Source organism: Miscanthus floridulus, chromosome 2 (genome assembly GCF_019320115.1).
Source record: "Miscanthus floridulus cultivar M001 chromosome 2, ASM1932011v1, whole genome shotgun sequence".
Taxonomy (NCBI): domain Eukaryota; kingdom Viridiplantae; phylum Streptophyta; class Magnoliopsida; order Poales; family Poaceae; genus Miscanthus; species Miscanthus floridulus.
In genome coordinates this window covers 130,266,099-130,275,352 of record NC_089581.1, presented here as the reverse complement: position 1 = coordinate 130,275,352, position 9,254 = coordinate 130,266,099, and positions in this window count along the sequence as shown.

The following is a 9,254-nucleotide window of genomic DNA, read 5'->3' as shown; positions in this document are numbered from 1 at the left end:
TCTTTTTGTGTTAATGAATTTTTGTCATGAACTGACCGTCATGTCCCTTGCAGTGTCAGAGGACGTGGGACTCTCCTACGGCTTGCTCCAAAAAGATCCTCCTCCGAGCAAACGCGCCAGGAGCCGGCTGACGTTGCACCGGTGGTGAGCGTGAGTGGCGTTGGGGCGAACACGGCATCGACCGAGGAGGTGCGGCCGATGGCTGTATCTATGGGAGAGCAGTAGGAGGAGGGAGTGTCCGAGGCGCCCATGGTGGGCGCGGCGTGGTCGGTCATGTCCTTAGCATCGCAGGCGGAGGTGGCACGGTCGGAGTCATTGTCCGTGCAGGTGGCCGTGTCCACAGCGGGACCTGTGGCATCCTTCACGGATGTGGCAATAGGGCAGGCCTCTATGTCTGCATCACCCACTCCCTCTATCGCTAGAGGAGCTGCCACTACAAGATAGGTTGGTGCCGCTTGAGGTTGGCGCGGGGACGTCCCGGTCTCTGGTCTGAGTGGCTGCCCTTGATGACGCACCAGAGGAGAGGGAATGGTGGAGCGTCCACATGGAGGTTGGGGACACGGTTCGTGCCCTGACCACCATGCTAAGCTCAATGCGCGACATTGTCGCCCCGGTTGGCCAGGTATGATATGATCGTGCTTCCGACCCTCATGTTCTCTTTCCACGCCTCTAAGTCTTATCTTCTTCGTAGGTCCTTATGGTCCGTAGCTAGGAGAAGTCCTAGTTCCTTGCTGAGGAGACATGGTAGAGTGAGTGGCTGGCTGCACAGCTCGCTGCCGCCCATTAGGAGGTGGCTGAGCTTGCCCCTGCCATCCGGGAGGTGGCCGACCTCCGAGTCAGGGAGAAGGATGCTCGTGATGACGCCCACGAGGTCGAGGAGAAGCTCACAACCCTAATCAAGAGGGTGTGCACGGATGCCATGGAGGCCGAGCGGCTATAGAAGGAGTAGGATGATTTGCTTCGGGCCGTAGAGGAGCTCCACACAGGGATTAACCTTGAGGATGAGCTTTTGAGGGAGAAGGACCTAAATGTTGCAGCCGAGGGCATGTCCGCTAGGCTCGCTGCGGAGGTCAATCAACGCTAAGAAGAGGTCCAACACCTGGAGGCTAAGGTGACCTAGCAGCGTGATGAGGTGCGTAAGCTTTGGGCGGACGTGGACGGTAAGTCTCTAGTTTCTCTTGTTGTCTTTCTCCCTAGAATCCGTGGTAAGCCTTTTGACATAGTCAGTACGTGACTTGGGTAGGCCTCGACGACAAGCTCGGGGTAGAGATGGTGAAGAGCCATGGCCTGGAGAAGGATATCAGTGAGGTGAAGGATACCCTCTAGAAGGAGAGTGACGAACATGACAACCTACACGTCGCCGTCTAGCTGGTCTATGATGAGCTCAAGCTAGCCCCAGAGCAGGAGATAAGCTCGCTCGTGGTTTGTGCCACCTAGATCACGGACCGGGCACACGACATGTCAAGGGGCATGCTTCATTTTGGCATTCACCGATCATTCGTGATCGCCCATTCTCATTAGAAGAACATCAATCTAGCGATGATGAGCCAAGGCTTTGCGCCCGTCTATACCAACGCCGAGCTGGATGACATCGAGAAGGAGGTGGCCCCCCTAGCGCATGACCTTTCTATCAAGATAGAAGATGAAATCATCCCCCCGAGGGGTTAGTTTAGTTAGATAGGTTAGGTGGCGCATTTGTAATAAGCTGACAAGTTCCAACCCTTCTGTTTCGTTTAAACAAGTTTATTCTTTTATATCGGTTGAACAAATTTGTTCTTTCTCTGTTTTTATGTGTAAAAAGGTTTAATGTATTCTAACCCTTCCTATTGTTAAGATCATAGAGCTCGAGGTGTGGGCGAGAAACTCTGATCACGCTGGTGAGCAAGAGTGCCGTAGCCGCTGGGGCGTAGGTTTCTTGCAGTCCAACGAGTTTTACTCAGCGTTCATTTCTACAAACCTTGCCTCTCGGTTTTTAACAAGAGAAAGGGTCGGGCACGGTGACTATCTTAGAAAGGATATATATATACCCTTATCAGCCCCCGAGTGAGGCCAGATCCCTTGCCGTTGCTGGGGTCAGGTTTCACTAAAGATCGAGGATATGATAGTGAAACTTGTACGAGGAAGCATTTTTTGTTTCAGAAATGTTATTCTTAATTTTTGTATGTGCCCCTCCCAAGGATCTGAGCCATCAGTCCTACGATCAGTACATTTGGTCTCCTTGTGAGTCCAACTTCCCTCGAGCCCCCACACGTTGTAGGGCTTTGGTCGAGGGGTCAGCTCATCTTTGTGATCGTCATCCCTCAAGTGTTTTTTTCGATAAAATAGAGGGGCTGAGTTGTGCCATGTTTTTCCTCAATGCAGGAAACATGGTGCTCAATGAGCTATTAATAGGCTAGTCTGAGTGGGGCCCTGGCGTCCCGTTTGTGGGGAGTCCGATATGGGTCAGCTGGTGACCAACTCTAGATTCTCAATGGCCAATCCATATAGTTCTTGGGTCCAGTTCGGCCGATCCCAAGGGCTCAGTTGCCTTTCTTTGAGGAAAAACCATGGATTGGGAACCGACCAAGACTCGAACGTAGACCGGGATACCCATGGCGCTCATGTGCCCGGGTACTGGCTGCAAGTAGGCCCATCCCTTTCCACCCCTCACTCTAAGGGTACCCTAGAGCGGCTGTGAACCCATCGGAGGGCCAGCCTTTGAAGTCCTAGGCCTGAATGGGCCGTAGGAGCGTTTTCAGCTCTGTATCCCACCTTACCTATGATGGTCCTCATGCCTATCTATACCGATGCTGAGCCAGACGACATCGAGAAGGAGGTGGCCCCTCTAGCACAGGACTTACCTGCAGAGATAGAGGATGAGATCATCCCCTCAAGAGATTAGTTAGGTAGATAAGCCAGGCGTCGAACTTGAAATAAGTGGACAAGCTCTTAAATTTCGTTATGACCAAACAGATTTTTAGCTCTTCTTCCCTTTTTTGTAAAAAGTTTAATGTGTTTCAACCCTTTCCGTTGTTAAGGCGGTAAATCTTGGGGTGCTAGTGAAAAAACTCTGATCATGCTGGTGAGCAAAAACGTCGTAGCCGTTGGGGTGTAGGTTTCTTGCGGTCCCACCAGTTTTACTCAGCGTTCGTTTCCACAACCCTTGCTTCTAGATCTTAACGTGAGAAAGGGTCGGGCACAGAGAATGTTTGATGGGTAGATATACTCTTTAATGCGTTCCGACTCTTTCTGTAGTTAAGGTTAAAAAGGTCAGGGTGCGAGCAAAAAACTCTAATCACGCTGGTGAGCAAAAACGCCGTAGCTGCTGGGGCGTAGGTTTCTTGTGGTCCGACCAGTTTTACTCAGTGTTCGTTTCCGCAACCCTTGCTTCTAGATTTTAACGTGAGAAAGGGTCGAGCATAGAGAATGTCTACCAGATAGATATGCTCTCATCAGCCCCCGAGTGAGGTCGACCCCTTGTCGTTGCTGGGGTCGGGTGTCACTAAAGATCGAGGAGTCGATAAGCGAAACCGATAAGAGAAAGCGTGCGTAGATTTAAGGGTAAGAGCAACGTAGGTGTTCGATGTTCTAGGCATTGACTAAGACTTTGCTATCGATGGTCCTGGGCCCCTTACCTTTGCTGGGGTCAGATGTCACTAAAGATCGAGGAGTCGATAGCGAAACCAATAAGAGAAAGCATGCGTAAATTAAGGGTAAAATCGACGTAGCTGTTTGATATTCCAGGCATTGACAAAGACTTCATCATCGATGGTCTTTGTAACACCTTTGTGTTAATCATTGCACTTGGCATTTGCATTTCATGAGCACAAGCATCATCCAAGCATTCATGAACAAGAGCATATGAAATTTCATCTCATTCTTATACATTATCACAAGAAATGTTGATTTATATATATGTTTATGCTTGCAATTATGTATGACCAATGTATGAGATGGTTGTCAGGTCTTGAAAACACCCTAGACACATCTAGGATGGTAAATAGAACAATGTTTGTATTCATGACCTAGGCCAATTTTGCTTCTAAGTGTTGGTTTCATTTGAAATGTCATTTTCATGATGCTAGTTTGACTAAAGTTGAACAATAGCTTATAGTATTTGCATGGTTGTGTGACCTAAATGAAAGTTGTAGTACTTGACTAGGGTAACAACTTTTATTTTTGGATCAAGGTCTAATTCATTGCATAGCATGCTCAAAAACAGCTCACAAGTTTCAACAAAATGTTATTTTGAGACTTGTGAAATTTTCTAAGTGTGGAATCGGTTTTTCAATTTCAAAGTACCTCATTTTGGAGCTCTGTAGTTTGTTAACCAATGAGAATTAGATAATGGTTCATAAAGCAAAGTTGGATATCTCATGTACCTCTACAATTTTTGTTATTAGAGTTTTTGCAATGGATGAATGGATTAGGAGTTACATGGGGTTGAAGTTACGCTGTTAGACGTCGATCGCGGCGACTGAACCTGCGCCTGCACGCCCGGCAGTGGCCAATCGGCCATAGGCCATGGCCACCGTGTGGTGGCAGCATGTCGGCATTGGCCCGGCCGATCAAGCCAGTGCACGCGCATAAACGTCGCGCATCCTCCACTTCATCCACTCGCCCGCTCTCACTCCCTCCTGCTCGCTCCACCTCTCCACAGCACCTGCGCCGAGCACCACCACAGCTCCTACCGTAGCCGCTCGCCACCGACGTAGCTCCACCGACCGATTCATCTCGGCCATAGCTGCTACACCATCCCATCCACCTCCTCGAGCTACCAGCATCCGCCTACCGACCATAGGTAGAGCGACATTTCACCTTGCGTAGCCGCCGTTGTCACCGGAGCGCCGCTACGCTCACGGCTCACCGTGGCCCTGCCATCCCACTGCATCAGCAGGCCTTCGTTTTCTTTGGTCCATCACCGTGCTATAGTCTAGAAGCTTAGGCCAAAGTTAGGGATGACACCACCACTTGACGACGTCGGAACGAGTCGCCGACCCACGTGCGCTTGCCATGGTCGACGTGGCACTTGAGCTCGCCGTTGTCGAGTTGGTTCACCAGTCTCACTCTTTTCTCATGCGCCTTAGGTCGAGTAACCCTAGGCCTCGCTAATGGCATGATGGAGACGCGTGGGTCCCCGTTGACTGCTGGGCCCCGACTGTCAGTCTGTTTAGTGTTTGATTTTCTGATTTATTTTCCAGATTTGAGTGCATGTTTCAAAAATTCATATCTAGAGCTAGGAGTGTCCAAATGGGGTGAAAGAAAAATTTCTTAGTTTCATCTTGAAGTGTAACATTTGATAAAAAATATGAGATGCACTGTTTCTGGTATTTTTCTGATAGAATAAAATATAGCTATATAAATGCTTTTTAAATGGTTTCTATCTTATAAATTGCATAACTTGAGTTAGAAAAGTGATAAAATTTTTATTTCAATTTTGCTGGTCTTGTGTTGATATGGATAGCTAGGAAAAATATTAAACCTACTTTAAGAATACTTTGAATATGGTCTTCATATTTAATCCTAATTAATTGCTAGTTTCTAGTGGAATTAATTAAGGTAAAAATACATAACATATGGTCATGCAAATTTGTACACATTAGTCTTATGCTTGGAGTAATGTAATAAAAATATTAATCTATTTCTTGACACTTTTCACTGTGTTAAACTATTTTTGCTAAAATAAGCCTATCTAACTTATCATTTTTGTAAAGGTACTTGTATTTATCCAAATAGCATGAGATTTGTACAGTAGTGTATTAAGGTCATTTTTAGTCTACTGTAATTTTCTCAGAATTTATTAAGTAATGGAAATATTTATCCTTTAAATCACCTTATTATTTAAGGAAATTAATAAATGGATATAAATAAATTAGTTATGTTTAACCATGATGTTTTCTATGGTGCTTGTGATGCGTATGATCTGTTGATGTTATTAATTAGGCTTAAAAGCAACTGGTAGTATGCAACTAGTTAATTATTGCTTTATAATTCAACTAGATGGCTGCATGTATAGTTTTGGTTGTGATGATAATTTCATGATGATGATGGTCTTTTCTATAAAACTTGTTAATAACAAAGTTGTAGATAATTTACTGATCTACCTTGTGTTAAATTTTTATAAGTGATAGGCCTTATGGTTTAAGAATTATAGCTAGTTAAAATTCTATTGTCCGAAATGCTTGCTCTCTAGACAGATTTGAATGATTGAATTATTTGATCTAGATAACTTCTGAATCACATTAAGATGATTAAAATAAAGTTGTAGGCAATTTCATAAGATTTCTAGAATGTCCACAACCAAATTATTTTGATGTGTATAACTCTAGTTACAGGTCTAAACTAGTGACTACTATCTTGTAGTCCAGAAAATGATTTATAAAAGTGTTTGCTTAAGAACTAGGGAAGAGATATGCACCTACTTAGTAAAATAAGATGCAACTTATTATTACTTTAATGCAGGCCGGGCCTGAACGTCCTGGCAGTTGGTTGTCCTCGGATTGTGCGGCGCTTGGGCGAAGCCACGAAATGTGGACGTGAGTTGTACCAAAGGTGACCTAAGATGGCCGTTGATCTGGTCTGCCTAGGGTTTATGTTAGGAATGAATTCCTAGCTGGTTGAAATCGATTCGAATCGCCGTCTCTCTCAGACAGTGAGAAACTTAGCTAGCTTCAACATCATAGTAATTGTGTCATAGAATATGATGGTTCAGACAAACTTAGAATTACTACATTGGCTATGGTTACTATTGTATGCTACTAAATGTTATACCACGTGTTTGGCACAGGTTAGTTGCTAATCTAGAGATGAATAGCTATAATTAACTTGATGACCAAAGTATAATTATATAATTGAGTTAGTCGCTTTTATGCAAAATATTGTCAAGCTACCTTCACTTTAAATCCTTGCATAATCCTTGGAGTCACCTTATTTTTTGTTTATGACGGGTAAGTCTAGCTAAGTACCTTCTTATCTGTAACACCTCTGGTGTTTTAAACCCTAAAAGATGTCATGTCATCATATGCATTGCACCTCATTTTGAGTTAGTGAAAACTTTGATATGCATCCACTAAAACAAGTTTACTTTTATGTTATATGTGTTGACTTGTATGGTTTGAATCAAGTTCAAAATCTTTGTATTGATTTGGAATTTCCAAAAACCCTAATTTCCAACATTTAATATTACCCTAGAAAACCTAATTCAAAATCTAAGCACATTTTGGGGTTGAGCCTAAAAGGAAAAGTGTAGAGCTTGTCAATGTGTACAAAGTTGGTTTTTAGAGTTTTCAAAGTTGTTATGAAAAATTTAAAGTAATTTGAAAAGGCGATAAGTTCTTAAAGTGTCCCTTTTTGAATTCAAACTTGTATTTTAAAATCTAGATAGAATTTGGGTATAGTTATTAAAGCAAAATTGTAGAACTTTGAATTTGGAACAACTTTTATTTTTGGAGATTTTTGAGTTTCCATACAAATTTGGGAGTACTTTGAGAAATTGAGCGAGTGGCAATTCGGTAAATACTTGGAACAATGGAAGCAGGCACACTCTCGCCGTCGGTGAGCTTCCACCGGCTTATACGCATGCCCACAAGCGCCACCTCTGGCTTTGATGTGTCCGCGTCATCATGGTGTGTCAAGCGCACCGTTCACCGCTGCTCTTCGCCCATCGGTTAAGTCTGGAACACCGTCATCGCTCTTTCCTCCTTCCTCTGCTTTTTCCGTCACCACCGCCCAACTCCGTCAAGCTTGTGTCATCGCCGTAGTGTCTTTCCAGTCTTGGCAAAGCTTGCCATAGCTCCATCTACTCCTTGCAAACCCAGCTAATCGGTCTTTGGCACCTAACTTCACTGAGTTTTGCTGCACGCCGTCGTTCTTCCTCGTAGCCGGCAGCATCGCCGTCGACCTCGATTCACCGTGGCCAGCACTCTATGATGCGTCTTTGCTCTTGCTCAGTGCATTTCTAGCTTCGCCATGTTGCCATGATGCTTTGTGCCTTGATGATTGATCCTTTCATCCACCGCAACCACTGGAACACCACCGTCGACGATAGCCTACGCCGTGCGTGTTTGTTGTGAGCGACGACCCGCTTCTCCGTTGCTCCTCTGGTTCAACCATCAGCTCAAGCAAGTTTGGGGTGAGCCACTGTGTCTTCCCAAGCCTTTTGTTTAACTGCTATTGGCTTCCTTTCACCGGCGTAGTGCAACCGCACCGTCGTGCTCGGTCCAGGCCATAATTGGTCTAGCTTGTGCCACCAATCGATGCGTTGTGATGTAGGGAACGTGGTGGTACCGTCGTCGTGGTCGGAGACCTCACCGACGGTGAGATACCGGTGGTCAAACCTGCGGTCGTCGTTGTTGAGCGCAGGGTACTGTGCTGACATGTGGGACCCCGATGTCAGTGATAGTTTCGTTTGAAAATGTTTTTTTTCTATTTAGCAGAATTAAATGAATAGTGCTGTGATTTGTTATTTTTGTATAGAATTAATTAGAGTTCCAAAAATTATGAAAATTTTTGTGTGACCTCTCTGAGATGTGAAATATTTAGGAAAATATTAAATTTTATTTTTCAGTACATTTTGAATGTAATAAAAATTTCTCAAATTAATTAATAAATGGGTTTCTATGATTTTTCTAGGCTTAAATAATTATCCAAAAATTATGAAAATTGTTTTGCCACTTAGTTATCATGTGGTGAGTCTTCATAAAAATGTTGAGCTCATTTGGAGAAAGTTAATTTATTTCATAATTTTGAATTAAATAATTAATTCATAAAAACAAATAGTAAACCTTATTGACTTAGGTTTTGTTTGATTTTTGGATTAAGTGATGACCATGGGTCATTAGTATAAAAATAATTCTTGGTACTTATAGAATATGTTTGAGTTTATGAAATTGTTTAATTAGTTGTTGGTTTGCAACTATACCACAAAGGAAAATTGTATTCCAGTTATTAACTTTTGCATCCATTGTCAAGCATCATGTTTTATATCACGCATCATATTAAACATGGCATTGTTACTATGTGTAGTGAACAAAAGCAAGAATATGGTAGTTAATCAAGTTGTTGAGGAAGCTAATCCATCTGTTGAGGTCAGATTTGATAACTGTGGAACATCCTCGGAACCTGACTTTTTCGACAACCAAGGCAAGCCCCGGATGCATTTAAACCTACCTTGTCTTTTACAAATTTATATCGCTTTTGCTTTTAAATACCGCATTAAGTGGTTAGGAGTTGAGTGATAACCTAATTGATGCATTATCAACCTTGTTTTTCCATAT